Here is a 17,405-nt window from a genome sequence, read left to right as displayed (position 1 = left end):
CCATCCCCCACTCTATCTCTAACCGTATTCCCTCCCATTCCCTAACCCTAAACCCTATAACCTATCTGTAGCATTACCCTAATCCAGACCCTAACTCAATTTCCTAATCCCTAATACCTTACTTTAACTCCTACCTCTTGACCCTTACCCCATCCCTCACCCTCACCAGTAACTCGTAAGCATAACCATGATCACTAATCCATATCATCTAACCTAACCTTAACCACCTATTGCTCACCCTAAACCCTAACCCTATCTCAATTCTCCCCATTCACTTACCTTGTCGTTCTGAGTAGTCCTGCTGAGGTGAAAGTGACTCTGAACAGCGCCTCCAGGGTCCTCCAGCGGGTCCTGAGGAAGCTGGACTCCTGTCATGGCGGACGTGGCCCCATGTGTTCCTGAGTCATAGACAGCGGGTCCTGAGGACGAGAGGGGTCCTGTCACTGTGGATTATGCCACACATCCTCCAGAAGCCTCCCCACAGGTTCTGAGGAGGCCAGGCTCCTGTCACCATGGACACAGCCCCACATGGGACTGAAGCCTATCCGCGGGTCCTGAGAAGGCCAGGACTCCTGTCAGCGTAGACGCGGCCCCACATCATCCCGAAGACTCACCGCAGGTCCTGAGGAAGCTGGGGCTCCTGTCAGCGTGGACGCGACCCCACGTCATCCCGCAAACTCCCCGCGGGTCCTGAGGAGGCTGGGGCTCCTGTCCCCGCGGACACAGCCCCACGTCATCCCGAAAACTCACCGTGGGTCCTAAGGAGGCCAGGACTCCTGTCAGCGAGGACGGGGCCCCACATCTTCCTGAAGTCTCACCGCGGGTCCTGAGGAGACCGGGCTCCTGTCAGCGAGGACGGGGCTCCACATCCTCTGGAAGCCTCACCGGGAGTCCTGAGGAGGCCAGGGCTCCTGTCACTGTGGAGGCATCCCCACATGGTCCTAAAGCCTACCCGCGGGTACTGAGGAGGCGGGGGCTCCTGTCAGCGTGGACGCGGCCCCACGTCCTCCTCAGGCCTCCAGAGCGCAAAGGGGCTCCTGTTACGTGCTACTGCGCACGTGCGCCCTTGACCCGGGCCTGGGTTCGGGTGCCCCCTGCGGGACGCTCAGGAGCTGAAGGAGGCCATGCAGGAGGCGGCGTCCCCGCGCCCAGGGCCGGACCTGCCTCCTTCCAGGCTCCAGCTGAGACCTAGGAGCTTCGGAAACGTCGCGCTGAAATGGAGCACAACACCCGGCTTCCCCAGAAATGCTTAATGACAATGAATTGGAACCCACAGGATGCGAAATGAAATGTGGACCAAACTTTTACCACGTCTACCAAGACTCATTCAACCCTCTTCCACTGTGGGCGGGACCGCGGGCTAGTGCAGCCGCCCTGGAAACAGTCAGGAGGCTCCTCAGGAAGTTACCGATAGACCTGCCCTGCGACCGGCAGGTGCACGGCCTGGAGCTCACTCCGAAGATACAGATGCAATGAAACGCCGGGACACCTGCGCCCCGATGTCTACAGCAGCCGGGTCCACAGTAGCCACACTGTGGGAGGAGCCTCGGTGCCTTCAGACAGATGATGGCTAAAGAGGATGGGAGATAGATGATGGTCATAGAGAGAAGAATGGTACTCAGCTATCAAAGAGAAGGAAATCTTGCCATTTGCAATGACGCGGATAGAACTAGAGGGATCATGTTAAGTGAAATAAGTCAGTCGGGAAAAAGAATGACCGTGTGGTGTCATTCATAGGTGGAATTAAAGAAGCAAAGCAGATGAACTACTGTGAAGGGAAGGAAAAACAAATAAGATGAAAACAGATGCAGGAAATACACTCTTAATCATAGGAAACAAACTGAAGGTCGCTGGAGGGGGGGGGAGGGGTTAACGGGGGATGGGCACGAAGGAGGGCAGGTGATAGCACGAGCACTGCTGTTCTCTCCAACTGGTGAATCCCTGAATTCTACCTCTGAAAGTAGAATTATACTTTCGTTATAACGAAAACACTATACGTTAATTATTTGGGTTTAAATTAAATTAAGTTAAAAAATACCAGTTGTATCAGAGCACATTTCCTTCTACACTCTCTGTTCTGCGCCTTCAGCTTATGCTGGAACCACCCCCTGTGGGTCTAAGTAGGTGCCACGCCTCGTTCATGGCCCAACCCAGGGCTAGAACTCAGGACCCCGAGATCAGGACCGGAGGTGAGGTCAGGAGTCGGATGCTTAACCGACAGAGCCAGCCGGGGGTCCGAGAACCACACTGCTTTATCCTGTGTCTCTGTGACATCGTTTGAAATAGGAAAGTGCTGCGTCCCGCTCTGTCCTGCTTTTCCAATACTGATTTGCTGTCCGGGGGGGCTGACAGATGTTAGGTTTTTTTTTTTTTTTTCCTATTTCTAGGATCTACCACCATGATTTTGATAGGAATGACATTGAAACCGAGGGTGGCTTCAGGAACTGCGGACACTTTCACAAGATGAGGCTTCCACCCCACGAGCCCAGGACGACCTCCCAGAGCCTGGTATGGCTCAGTGCATAAGTCTTGTGCTCCTTTGGTTCAGGCTCATTATTTATTCTCTGTGATGCTCCTGAGAAGGGAGTCACGTCCTTCATTTCCTTCCTGAGTGCTCATTATTGGGACACAGCAAGGCTACTGAGCTCTGTAGGTTCAGTTGGTGTCCCGTGAATTTACTGAATTCAATCATTAGTTCTAACAGGTTTTGGTGTGGGCTCTCGGGTTTCCTGTTTCTAGTACCGCGTCTTCAGCAAATAGGGACAGTGTGACGTCCCCCTTCCAGGTGTGAAACCTTTGCTGTTTCCTGTCTGTTGACTACATTAGGACTTCCAGTGCTGAGAGGGGACCTCCTTGGCTTGTTCCTGCTCTTAGGGGAGACGATTTCAGGTTTTCACCCTTGAAGATGATGTCAGCTTCCTAGCGGCCTTTATTCTGTTGATAGACATTTCCTCAAAACCCACTATGCTTTTGATGCTGTATTTTGTCAAATGTTTTTTCTGCAACTCTTGAGAGGATCGTATGCTTTTTGTCCTTTCTCTCGTTTTTCTTTTTTTTAAGATTTTATTTATATATCCTTGAGAGACACAGAGAGAGAAAGACAGAGACACGGGCAGAGGGAAAAGGCGGCTCCATGTAGGGAACCCGACATGGGACTCGATCCCGGGACTCCAGGATCACGCCCTGGGCTGAAGGCAGGCGCTAAACCGCTGAACCACCGGGGGCTACCCCATGTCCTTTCTCTGGTTAATGTGATGGATCCTGCTGACTGATGGACAGAGGGGCCGTGGGTAGGACACGGGCGACGTAGATGAACAATAGTAACAGCTATAAGCGTCTGGTTTGTAAATAAAATAAGTCACAGAAATTTAGAAAATACAGCCTAGGGAATAGAGTCAGTACTGTTGTGATAACTTTATACGGGGACAGACGGTGACGCTGCTTCTCGTGGGGGGAGCTGAGTAAGGCACAGAATTGTCAAGTCTCTAGTTGTAGCCCTGAAACTACTGTCACATTGTGTGTTGACTGTACTTCAGTAAATATCAAGGAAAAGGGGTTTCTGGTAGGACTCCCGGTGGGTCCGTGAAAGGCATTTACACGGTCGTTACACACACGAAGACACCTCTGCAGAGGGGATAAAGATGCTCACGTGTCTTCATGTTAATTTTTAGAAAATTTACTTGAGAGAGGGTGCGGTAGGGAGGAGCAGAGGGAGAGGGGAACCTGGAGTGGACTCCTCACCCAACGGAGCCCGAGCCCCACGTGAGGCTCCATGCCACAACCTCGAGATCCTGACCTGAGCCAAATTAAAGAGTCGACGTGGAACCGACTGAACCACCCAGGAGCCCCTCAAATGTTAAGTGCGACCCCATGCTGTGAACTCTGGGGGTCGGGGGGACATCTGTGACCCCCAGTCTGCCTAGAATGGTGGGAGGCCTGCAGGGCCCGAGGATGGGGGAGGGTGCCTGCATCCCCTTCCCACCTGGCGGGGGGACAGGACCCTCCCCCGGGACCCTTGGCCTTCAGGGTGAAGGGCTAAGTGCTGATTGGACCCCGCCTGCCCACAGTAATGATGCGGGACCCCACTGTGGGCGGAACTGTGACGCCCCCGGGTTCCACTACTGCCTGGCGCTCACTGTGCTTCTGCAGACCTTCGGAAGCACTCGTGCTTTGGATCTGGCTCACAGGGACCCGACTCTCCTGCTCTCCCAAGTAGCTCAGTACTCCCACTCTCCTCAGTACCCCCACTCTCCCCAGTACCCCCACTCTCCCCAGTACTCACACTCACCCCAGTACCCCAACTCTCCCACTCTCCCCAGTACTCCCACTCTCTCCAGTACCCCAACTCTCCCACTCTCCCCAGTACCCCAGAACTCCCACTCTACCCAGTTCCCCAACTCTCCCACTCTACCCAGTACACGATGCATAAAGAGGAGGCGCTCACACAGCGATAGGTCACAGGTGAGTGGCCCCTGATGCCTGCTCCCCGTGGGCCACTCTGGGGCCTGTGGGTCCGGGTGGGGGCGCTGGCCTCCTGGGCTGGGGTCCAAAACACCCCGACCCCAATGACATGACCTTGAGCAGCTCCTGCAGCCCTTCCACAGCCCCACGGGGTGAGGGTGGCCCCCTAAGGCCCTGTCCAGGGAAAGAGGCTGCAGTCAGAGTTTGGCAGCTCCCTCGGGACCCCCGCTCCCCTGTAAGGCCTGTGCTATTCAGGGAGACACAATACGTGACCTTTCCAGCCCGTCCTAGATGCAAGGACCCCGACAGGGATGACACCCCCCCGCCCCACTCTGTGGTGAGGGGAGGACGGTCAGGGCCTGCTGGGTCCCCCTGACCAGTGAGCAGGCTTACTCTTCACGCACTGGAATGCGGGCAGAGTCCCTCGTGCTCCCCCCAGACCCCCCCTCAGGCTATTCACGCATCGTTGCCCTCAGTGTGGGGAGTTTGGTCGCACTCTTGCTGGCATCAGGTTTTAATTTTGATGAAGTCTAGTCCGTTGCTTTCTCCCCTCGGTCGTTGTGCTTGTGGAATCTAAGAGAAACCTTCGATATCCCCCGGGCTGGGAGACAGCAACCCGAGCATCAGATCGGCAGTTCGCCAGAGCCTCCTGGGTCCCCCGCCCGTGTGCTCCTGATACCGGGGTGGGAGCGCTCTGTGATCCCAGCGTGACGGCGTGTCCTGGGACAGTGGCTGGGAAGGTGGACTGTAGGTGGGCGAGTGACAGGCAGTGAGGGCCGGCGTGTGATGTTCCAGCCAAGCCTCTGCCCCTCAGGGCTATGGGGTTGTCTCCGGCTCTGGTCAGACGGAGGGGGACCTGCCCACGGGGAGCACCCAGACGCATGTGTCCTCGGAAGGTTTTCATGTGCCGTCATTCTTGGATGTGTTTGGATTGCAGCACCATGCAGGAGGACTCGGAGAACCTACTGGCCTTGTGAAGGGAGGATATCGTGGCCCGGTACCATCAGGTGAGGCCCAGAAGGGACCATAGACAATACACACCCACGACAAGGGAGACCATACCTGCAAGGCAGGGGAGGCCCAGGAGAGGATCAGAGCCAAGGATGAGTCAGGTCAGCCCAGACAAGGACCATAGTCACCAGGAACAAGTGAGACCCTGGGGATGGTACTGGTATCAGTAGCAACTAAGGGTCCATCCTGGATGTTAGTCATTGGTAGCTGAGGAGCCCAGTCACCAGGTATGGTGAGGCCCAGGTGGGGACCACAGTCACCAGGTCCAGATGAAGTCCACAGCTACCATGTCCAGGTGAGGCCCAGGTGGGGACCAGAGTCACCAGGTCCAGGTGAGGCAAAGGTGGAGACCACAGTCACCAGGTCCCGGTGAAGCCAAGGTGGGAACCGCCTTGATAGAAATGCGAACTCTTCTCACTGTAGTGTTCCAGCTGTTCTCTCTTTAAATCTCAGGCCGAATTCATAGGTTTTCAGGATGATTTGAGAGTTAGCTAGGTAGTTTGGTAGGGACAGGTGACTTGGGGACCCTACTCTTCGGCTGTCTTGCCCTTCTGACAGGAATATTTTTAGCAGTGAACAGTAAAGTCTGTTTATTAAAAGTTGTTATTCATTTGTGCAAACAAATTTCTGTAGGCTTAAAGCAACTGTGAATCACACATATCCACACTGGCTAGAAAAATTTTTTAACCTGAGTTTCTAGATCATTTTCATTATGTGAATGATTTCTTTCCAAAACTAATTACCAAAGGAAGTAGGGCAATGTGACAAGAGAAATAGCCAAACAACATGAGAAAAAAGAAACAAACAAAAAAAACCTAAGCATTTTTCTTGGGATGAGAGAAATCCTGATCGTGTAAGGTTTTTTTCACCCTGCCCTGAGAAAAACCAATTCCCTGACTCAGATGCGTCAGGAGACAACTGGGTTTCTGATCCAGTAAATCGTGACGGCCTCTGGCACTTGGTTCCCACAGCTGTGGATGTGACCTCAGACCGGCTCGGTGGTTTCCAGGCTGCACTTGGAGGAATTGGAAGGGCTCTGAACATGCACCTTAGGGGCAGTCTGGGATCCATACCCTACAGCTTTTAATTGATAGGTACACCAACTCACATAAAACTTTGCTAGAAAGAAGTCGAATTGTGTGTTTTAAGAATTGAAAATGGGCAGCCTGGGTGGCTCAGCCGTTTAGCACTGCCTTCTGCCCAGGGCGTGATCCTGGAGACCCAGAATGGAGTCCCACTTCGGGCTCCCTGCATGGAGCCTGCCTCTCCCTCTGCCTGTGTCTCTGCCTCTCTCTCTCTCTCTTTCTCTCTCTCTCTCATGAATAAATAGATAAAATATATTTTTAACAAGTATATTGTAGGGCAGCCCCGGTGACTCAGCGATTTAGCGCCACCTTCAGCCCAGTGTGGGATGCTGGAGATGCAGCATGGAGTCCCACGTCAGGCTCCCTGCATGGAACCTGCTTCTCCCTCTATCTGTGTCTCTGCCTCTCTCTCCCTCTCTCTCTCTCAAATAATAAATAAATAAATAAATAAATAAATAAATAAATAAATAAATAAATAAAATGAAAAAGTATATGGCAGCTATATTGATAGCTATATTAATCAAGTGTGTTGTTTTTGGGGGGAGGAGCAAGATGGCGGAAGAGTAGGGTCTCCAAATCACCTGTCTCCACCAAACTACCTAGAAAACCTTCAAATTATCCTGAAAATCTATGAATTCGGCCTGAGATTTAAAGAGAGACCAGCTGGAATGCTACAGTGAGAAGAGTTCGCGCATCTATCAAGGTAGGAAGACGGGGAAAAAGAAATAAAGGAACAAAGGCCTCCAAGGGGGAGGGGCCCCGCGAGGAGCTGGGCTGAGGCCAGGGCGAGTGTCCCCAGGACAGGAGAGCCCCGTCCCGGAGACGCAGGAGCTGCACCGACCTTCCCGGGGGAAAGGGGCTCGCGGGGAGTTGGAGCAAGACCCAGGAGGGCGAGGATGCCCTCGGGCTCCCTGGGACAGTAACAGAGCAACTGCGCGCCCAGGAGAGTGCGCCGAGCTCCCTAAGGGCTGCAGCGCGCGGCGGGACCCGGAGCAGCTCGGAGGGGCTCGGGCGGCAGCTCCGCGGAGGGGATTGCGCAGCCCGGGAGCGCGAATCCAACAGCGCAGGCTCCGGAGCACAGGGCGCCGAGACACAGCCCAGGATCCTGCCTCCCCCGGGACAGGCAGAGGCCGGGAGGGCCCAGGACAGCAAGGACGCTCCTGCCCCAGCTGAGCAGAGCAACGGCCCCGCCCCGGAGCCTCCAGGCCCTGCAGACGGAGTTCCTGCCGGAGCTGAATCCAGGTTTCCAGAGCTGCCCCGCCACTGGGGCTGTTCCTCCTGCGGCCTCACGGGGTAAACAACCCCCACTGAGCCCTGCACCAGGCAGGGGCAGAGCAGCTACCCAACTGCTAACACCTGAAAATCAGCACAACAGGCCCCTCCCCCAGAAGATCAGCTAGACTGACAACTTCCAGGGGAAGCCAAGGGACTTAAAGAACACAGAATCAGAAGATACTCCCCTGTGGTTCTTTTTTTTTTTTTTTTTTTTTTGTTTTGTTTTGCTTTTTGATTTGTTTCCTTCCCCCACCCCCTTTTTTTCTCCTTTCTTTTTCTTTCTCTTTTTCTTCTTTTTTTTTTTTTCGTTTTTTTTTCTCTTTTTCTTCCCTTTTTTTTTTCTCTTTCTCTTTTCTTTCCTTCTTTCTCTCCTCTCTTTTTCTCTTTTTCCCAATACAATTTGCTTTGGGCCACTCTGCACTGAGCAAAATGACTAGAAGGAAAACCTCACCTCAAAAGAAAGAATCAGAAACAGTCCTCTCTCCCACAGAGTTACAAAATCTGGATTACAATTCAATGTCAGAAAGCCAATTCAGAAGGACTATTATACAGCTACTGGTGGCTCTAGAAAAAAGTATAAAGGACTCAAGAGACTTCATGACTGCAGAATTTAGAGCTAATCAGGCAGAAATTAAAAATCAATTGAATGAGATGCAATCCAAACTAGAAGTCCTAACGACGAGGGTTAACGAGGTGGAAGAACGAGTGAGTGACATAGAAGACAAGTTGATAGCAAAGAGGGAAACTGAGGAAAAAAGAGACAAACAATTAAAAGACCATGAAGATAGATTAAGGGAAATAAACGACAGCCTGAGGAAGAAAAACCAACGTTTAATTGGGGTTCCCGAGGACGCCGAAAGGGACAGAGGGCCAGAATATGTATTTGAACAAATTCTAGCTGAAAACTTTCCTAATCTGGGAAGGGAAACAGGCATTCAGATCCAGGAAATAGAGAGATCCCCCCCTAAAATCAATAAAAACCGTTCAACACCTCGACATTTAATTGTGAAGCTTGCAAATTCCAAAGATAAGGAGAAGATCCTTAAAGCAGCAAGAGACAAGAAATCCCTGAATTTTATGGGGAGGAGTATTAGGGTAACAGCAGACCTCTCCACAGAGACCTGGCAGGCCAGAAAGGGCTGGCAGGATATATTCAGGGTCCTAAATGAGAAGAACATGCAACCAAGAATACTTTATCCAGCAAGGCTCTCATTCAAAATGGAAGGAGAGATAAAGAGCTTCCAAGACAGGCAGCAACTAAAAGAATATGTGACCTCCAAACCAGCTCTGCAAGAAATTTTAAGGGGGACTCTTAAAATTCCCCTTTAAGAAGAAGTTCAGTGGAACAGTCCACAAAAACAAAGACTGAATAGATATCATGATGACACTAAACTCATATCTCTCAATAGTAACTATGAATGTGAACGGGCTTAATGACCCCATCAAAAGGCGCAGGGTTTCTGACTGGATAAAAAAGCAGGACCCATCTATTTGCTGTCTACAAGAGACTCATTTTAGACAGAAGGACACCTACAGCCTGAAAATAAAAGGTTGGAGAACCATTTACCATTCGAATGGTCCTCAAAAGAAAGCAGGGGTAGCCATCCTTATATCAGATAAACTAAAATTTACCCCAAAGACTGTAGTGAGAGATGAAGAGGGACACTATATCATACTTAAAGGATCTATTCAACAAGAGGACTTAACAATCCTCAATATATATGCTCCGAATGTGGGAGCTGCCAAATATATACATCAATTATTAACCAAAGTGAAGAAATACTTAGATAATAATACACTTATACTTGGTGACTTCAATCTAGCTCTTTCTATACTCGATAGGTCTTCTAAGCAAAACATCTCCAAAGAAACGAGAGCTTTAAATGATACACTGGACCAGATGGATTTCACAGATATCTACAGAACGTTACATCCAAACTCAACTGAATACACATTCTTCTCAAGCGCACATGGAACTTTCTCCAGAATAGACCACATATTGGGTCACAAATCGGGTCTGAAACGATACCAAAAGATTGGGATTGTCCCCTGCATATTCTCGGACCATAATGCCTTGAAATTAGAACTAAATCGCAACAAGAAGTTTGGAAGGACCTCAAACACATGGAGGTTAAGGACCATCCTGCTAAAAGATAAAAGGGTCAACCAGGAAATTAAGGAAGAATTAAAAAGATTCATGGAAACTAAGGAGAATGAAGATACAACCGTTCAAAATCTTTGGGATGCAGCAAAAGCAGTCCTAAGGGGGAAATACATCGCAATACAAGCATCCATTCAAAAACTGGAAAGAACTCAAATACAAAAGCTAACCTTACACATAAAGGAGCTAGAGAAAAAACAGCAAATAGATCCTACACCCAAGAGAAGAAGGGAGTTAATAAGGATTCGAGCAGAACTCAACGAAATCGAGACCAGAAGAACTGTGGAACAGATCAACAGAACCAGGAGTTGGTTCTTTGAAAGAATTAATAAGATAGATAAACCATTAGCCAGCCTTATTAAAAAGAAGAGAGAGAAGACTCAAATTAATAAAATCATGAATGAGAAAGGAGAGATCACTACCAACACCAAGGAAATACAAACGATTTTGAAAACATATTATGAACAGCTATACGCCAATAAATTAGGCAATCTAGAAGAAATGGACGCATTCCTGGAAAGCCACAAACTACCAAAACTGGAACAGGAAGAAATAGAAAACCTGAACAGGCCAATAACCAGGGAGGAAATTGAAGCAGTCATCAAAAACCTCCCAAGACACAAGAGTCCAGGGCAAGATGGCTTCCCAGGGGAATTTTATCAAACGTTTAAAGAAGAAACCATACCTATTCTCCTAAAGCTGTTTGGAAAGATAGAAAGAGATGGAGTACTTCCAAATTCGTTCTATGAAGCCAGCATCACCTTAATTCCAAAGCCAGTCAAAGACCCCGCCAAAAAGGAGAATTACAGACCAATATCCCTGATGAACATGGATGCAAAAATTCTCAACAAGATACTGGCCAATAGGATCCAACAGTACATTAAGAAAATTATTCACCATGACCAAGTAGGATTTATCCCTGGGACACAAGGCTGGTTCAACACCCGTAAAACAATCAATGTGATTCATCATATCAGCAAGAGAAAAACCAAGAACCATAGGATCCTCTCATTGGATGCAGAGAAAGCATTTGACAAAATACAGCATCCATTCCTGATCAAAACTCTTCAGAGTGTAGGGATAGAGGGAACATTCCTCGACATCTTAAAAGCCATCTATGAAAAGCCCACAGCAAATATCATTCTCAATGGGGAAGCACTGGGAGCCTTTCCCCTAAGATCAGGAACAAGACAGGGATGTCCACTCTCACCACTGCTGTTCAACATAGTACTGGAAGTCCTAGCCTTAGCAATCAGACAACAAAAAGACATTAAAGGCATTCAAATTGGCAAAGAAGAGGTCAAACTCTCCCTCTTCGCCGATGACATGATACTCTACATAGAAAACCCAAAAGTCTCCACCCCAAGATTGCTAGAACTCATACAGCAATTCGGTAGTGTGGCAGGATACAAAATCAATGCCCAGAAGTCAGTGGCATTTCTATACACTAACAATGAGACTGAAGAAAGAGAAATTAAGGAGTCAATCCCATTTACAATTGCACCCAAAAGCATAAGATACCTAGGAATAAACCTCACCAAACATGTAAAGGATCTATACCCTCAAAACTATAGAACCCTTCTGAAAGAAATTGAGGAAGACACAAAGAGATGGAAAAATATTCCATGCTCATGGATTGGCAGAATTAATATTGTGAAAATGTCAATGTTACCCAGGGCAATATACACGTTTAATGCAATCCGTATCAAAATACCATGGACTTTCTTCAGAGAGTTAGAACAAATTATTTTAAGATTTGTGTGGAATCAGAAAAGACCCCGAATAGCCAGGGGAATTTTAAAAAAGAAAACCATAGCTGGGGGCATCACAATGCCAGATTTCAGGTTGTACTACAAAGCTGTGGTCATCAAGACAGTGTGGTACTGGCACAAAAACAGACACATAGATCAGTGGAACAGAATAGAGAATCCAGAAGTGGACCCTGAACTTTATGGGCAACTAATATTCGATAAAGGAGGAAAGACTATCCATTGGAAGAAAGACAGTCTCTTCAATAAATGGTGCTGGGAAAATTGGACATCCACATGCAGAAGAATGAAACTAGACCACTCTCTTGCACCATACACAAAGATAAACTCAAAATGGATGAAAGATCTAAATGTGAGACAAGATTCCATCAAAATCCTAGAGAAGAACACAGGCAACACCCTTTTTGAACTCGGCCATAGTAACTTCTTGCAAGATACATCCACAAAGGCAAAAGAAACAAAAGCAAAAATGAACTATTGGGACTTCATCAAGATAAGAAGCTTTTGCACAGCAAAGGATACAGTCAACAAAACTCAAAGACAACCTACAGAATGGGAGAAGATATTTGCAAATGACATATCAGATAAAGGGCTAGTTTCCAAGATCTATAAAGAACTTATTAAACTCAACACCAAAGAAACAAACAATCCAATCATGAAATGGGCAAAAGACATGAACAGAAATCTCACAGAGGAAGACATAGACATGGCCAACATGCATATGAGAAAATGCTCTGCATCACTTGCCATCAGGGAAATACAAATCAAAACTACAATGAGATACCACCTCACACCAGTGAGAATGGGGAACATTAACAAGGCAGGAAACAACAAATGTTGGAGAGGATGTGGAGAAAAGGGAACCCTCTTACACTGTTGGTGGGAATGTGAACTGGTGCAGCCACTCTGGAAAACTGTGTGGAGGTTCCTCAAACAGTTAAAAATATACCTGCCCTACGACCCAGCAATTGCACTGTTGGGGATTTACCCCAAAGATACAAATGCAATGAAACGCCGGGACACCTGCACCCCGATGTTTCTAGCAGCAATGGCCACTATAGCCAAACTGTGGAAGGAGCCTCGGTGTCCAACGAAAGATGAATGGATAAAGAAGATGTGGTTTATGTATACAATGGAATATTACTCAGCTATTAGAAATGACAAATACCCACCATTTGCTTCAACGTGGATGGAACTGGAGGGTATTATGCTGAGTGAAGTAAGTCAGTCGGAGAAGGACAAACATTATATGTTCTCATTCATTTGGGGAATATAAATAATAGTGAAAGGGAATATAAGGGAAGGGAGAAGAAATGTGTGGGAAATATCAGAAAGGGAGACAGAACGTAAAGACTGCTAACTCTGGGAAACGAACTAGGGGTGGTAGAAGGGGAGGAGGGCGGGGGGTGGGAGTGAATGGGTGACGGGCACTGGGTGTTATTCTGTATGTTAGTAAATTGAACACCAATAAAAAAAAAAAAAAAAAAAGAAATGACAACTACCCACCATTTGCTTCAACGGGGATGGAACTGGAGGGTATTCTGTTGAGTGAAGTAAGTCAGTCGGAGAAGGACAAACATTATATGTTCTCATTCATTTGGGGAATATAAATAATAGTGAAAGGGAAAATAAGGGAAGGGAGAAGAAATGTGTGGGAAATATCAGAAAGGGAGACAGAACGTAAAGACTGCTAACTCTGGGAAACGAACTAGGGGTGGTAGAAGGGGAGGAGGGCGGGGGGTGGGAGTGAATGGGTGACGGGCACTGGGTGTTATTCTGTATGTTAGTAAATTGAACACCAATAAAAAAATAAATTAAAAAAAAAAGTGTGTTGTTTTTACATTTTATGGTGACTGGACCTAGCAAGTCTCTACATCAACAACCATCACTATTAGTCCTCACAACAGTGTCACGGGACAGGCAGTATTATTTCCTTTTTATAGATGAAATTGATGACCTCAAGCACATGCGGTTCCTTCCCTTTCTGTTTTTCTGTTCAGAATATACAAGCTATAAGTGAGTAAATTGCAAGAAACCCACTTGCGTGATGAACACCTCTACTTTCCTCAGATGATTTTAATATTTTTCTCAATTCTGAACTCCTTATCTATCTTACTACTCTTTTTGAATAACTTAGGATATGTTTTCCCAGGACTTGTTCAGAGAACCAGTCCCTGGATTAATGTCTTTCCCTAAGTATGAATCAGTGACCTGAAACAGACCCAGCATACACAGATTCTCCTATTTATTCAACACCCATCCATTCCAAAAAGAAGTCTATTTGGCCTTCTATATGACAGGTACAGAGACAGGCTCCGTCCCCACTGGGTTTCGATCTATGTCCCAGAGTACTACCTGCAGTCTTTTGAACTTCATATCAGGATCCTTAATGCTGATTTCTGAGGGCAAAACAAGCAAGTCCACAGTTCTCCTTCATGCTTCCCCAGCAGACCCTTGGGTTCTCTCCACAGTGTTGAACTGTTACTGAGCCATTGGTTGTGTAGGTCAGTCACAGAGCAGCATTGCCATCCAAAACAAAAAGGAGGAAAAAGGAGTTTGGAAGTAATTGGGTCTCACAAATTGTGGGGAGGGAATATTGAAACTGTGACAATGTTTCTTAGTGCACCTTTTCTCAGAGCCACATCTCTCCTGTTCTTGACTGAGGGACAGGAGAGTCTAGGTAGGAAGAAATAGGTAGGGGGCTACAGATTCAGGCTCACAAAGATCCTAAGGATGCTGAGATGTAAGGAAACCAGAAATAAAGAAACAAACGAGACCACCCTGCCCTAGGTATGGGTAGAGAGGGTCTTTTTTAGGACAGTCCTCTGTGCCCAAAAAAGGATAACCAGACTCCAAAAAGAAGTAAACCATTAAAGATGTGAAAGATGTTATCACTAGTCCTTACTCATGTGGGCAACCCAGCCTGGGCCCCTCCCACTCCTGAGAGCTTTCTCAGTATCCTTGCTTAATAAACTCCCGTCGCTTTACTCACTCTTTGTCCACCAGATTCATTCTTCGACTCCGTGAGACAAGAACCTGACTTTCTCACTTCATTCTGCCTGCTGCACTTCTCTTACCCAAGCTCCCTGGGAAATTACTTCATTGGCTTAATCCCATCTCACTCACCTCCTGCCTCATATCCTTTGGATTCTTCACCACCAAAGGCCAACGAACCAAGAGATGCATGGAGGGATAGAAGACCCAGGTGATAGGGGGAACTAAGGCCAAAAAAATATAGTTTAAAATTATATCTGCTTTTTTAAAAAAAGATTTTATTTGCTCATGAGAGACACACACAGAGAGAGAGAGAGAAAGAGAGAGAGGCAGAGACAGAGACAAAGGGAGAAGCAGGCTCCCTGTGGGAAGCCCAATGTGGAACCCCATCCTAGGACCCCAGGATCAACCACTGAGCCACTCAGGCATCCCTACAATTACATTTCCTAACAAACTTGCAGTCCATAAACAAATACTTGAAACCGACAGAGTGGGACATTCTTACAAGAATTCACAGCTGCCTGAATGTTAATGCTTTGCTAGAGGCCAAAAGCAACATTTGTTTGCTGATAGCCAGACCTCCAGGATCCTATAAATCTTTCAAGTGTGAACATCCTTTTGGAAACTTCTTTTATCTCTAGAGTCCCCATCCCACACAGCAACTTAAAAGATTATAACCAAGGCTCCTCATAATCCTGGTGAAGCTTTTCAGGCCCAGGGGTCCTGTCCCCATACTTTAATAAAAACACCTTTTTGCATGGAAAATGTCTCAAGGATTCTCTCTTGACCACTGGCTCCTGGCCCACAGTACATCACAGGTACATCTCTGAGTTAATTGCATCAGCACATCAGGAAAGTACAGAAGATTTTTGCCTATCTTCTTGTATGACACATTCCGGAGGGGGACATTCCCATCTGTTCGATCTGGGTTTTTCTCTTCCTGGGATATATAGCTAGCTAGCTAGATAGATGATAGAGTGATAGATCTACTGATAGATCGCTCCCAGGAACATAAATAGATGTTTATATAAACAAACATATAAACATAAATCTATGTTTCCACTTAATATATTTATTATTAAATGTATTACTCATAATATAATAATTATCTATAAACAGAACTATATATTTATATTTAAATATGCAAACTAAACATTTCTATATCTAATCTCTATACGTCCATATCTAGATCTCCCTATAGAGATAGAGACAAAATGGTTAGAAAGAGATGTGTGCAGAAAGAGAGAGAAATAGATATAGACCTATAAATATGGAGAGGATCTGCTTTCAAATTCTATCCAACGACCTCTCCTCACAGGCACAGGCAAACGCACATACACATACTCAAGAACCTTCTGGTATGTGGCCATGACAGGAAATAACACCCCTTGAGTTGCCATCTCTTCTCCAACTTAAAGGTACCCGCTTTTCTCCAAAGAAGACCTACACAGAGTGAGCAAGCACATGAAAAAATGCTCCACGTGACTTTTCATCAGGGAGATAGAAATCAAAACCACAATGAGATACCACCTCACACCAGTGAAAATGGGAGAAATTAACAAGACGGGAAACGACAAATGTTGGAGAGGATGTGGAGAAAGTGGAACACTCTTGCATTGTTAGTGGGAATGTGAACTGGTGCAGCCACTCTGGAAAACAGTGTGGAGGTTCCTCAAAAAGCTGGAAATGGAGCTATACTACAACCCATCGATTGCACTACTGGGTATTTAACCCAAAGACACAGATGTAGTGAACTGACTGGACAGTTGCACCCCAATGTTCACACCGGCAATGTTAATAGCCAAACTGTGGAAGGAGACTTGATGTCCTTCAACAGATGAATGGATAAAGAAGATGTGGTCTATATATACAATGTATTATTATTTAGCCATCTGCAAGGATGAATACCTACCATTTTCATGGACATGGAACTGGAGGGTATTATGCTGAATAAAATAAGCCACATGGAGAAAGAATTATCATGCGGTTTCACTCTTATGTCGAATGTAAGAAAGAGTGAAGAGGATCATAAGGGAGAGGAGGGAAACTGAGTGGAGAAAATTGAGAGAGGCAGTGTTGTCCCCAAGATTGCGAATCCGAGAAACCACGGAGGAGCCGACACTGATACAAACACACGAGGGTTTATTTACAAGCTCGAGCTTGGGTCCAAGTGTACCCGACACAACGGAGCAAGGACTTGGACCCTGAGACTAAGGGGCGTATCAGCTTTATAGGGGCCAGTGGCCCATGGGATACGCAGAAAGTTGCACAGTCATGTCGGTACACACGCAGGTGGCCGATTGAATTACATCTTACCCTATAGTATCCATTTGAGCTGGCCTATTACTTTGGTCAGAATTGGCGCGCAGTTTTGGTGGGCACAAAGCAGGATTACGTGGTTATGAGCCGATTTCCGATTAGGGTGTGCCCAGCGGCTTGACTAGGGTGGGGCAGCGCCTTAAGCAATAAGCAGGTTAAGGTTATGTGGGGGTCATACAGGAGGTGGCAGGTGTAACACAAAATGGAATCAGTCCTGCTCTGCTTGTCCAGGGGTAGGGGATTTTTGTTAAATTTCCTGGGTCTCACAGAAGATAAACTATGAGAGACTCCTAACTTGGGGAAACAAAGGATTGCGGAAGGGGAGGTGGG

The 17,405-nt window shown here is 47.1% G+C and overlaps 1 long non-coding RNA gene across 1 annotated transcript; it reads left to right on the top strand.

The window, feature by feature from the left end:
- Positions 1 to 4,333: 4,333 nt before the first annotated feature.
- Positions 4,334 to 15,506, top strand: LOC140614523 (uncharacterized). Its single transcript, XR_012015371.1, has 4 exons — positions 4,334 to 4,461; positions 5,399 to 5,468; positions 7,103 to 7,260; positions 14,769 to 15,506. It is a non-coding gene; the product is annotated as an uncharacterized lncRNA (long non-coding RNA).
- The last annotated feature ends 1,899 nt before the right edge of the window (positions 15,507 to 17,405 follow it).

Source organism: Canis lupus, chromosome 22 (genome assembly GCF_048164855.1).
Source record: "Canis lupus baileyi chromosome 22, mCanLup2.hap1, whole genome shotgun sequence".
Classification (NCBI taxonomy): Eukaryota; Metazoa; Chordata; class Mammalia; order Carnivora; family Canidae; genus Canis; species Canis lupus.
The sequence above is the reverse complement of the archived record's forward strand: the minus strand, read 5'-3'. Positions and strand labels throughout refer to the sequence as shown.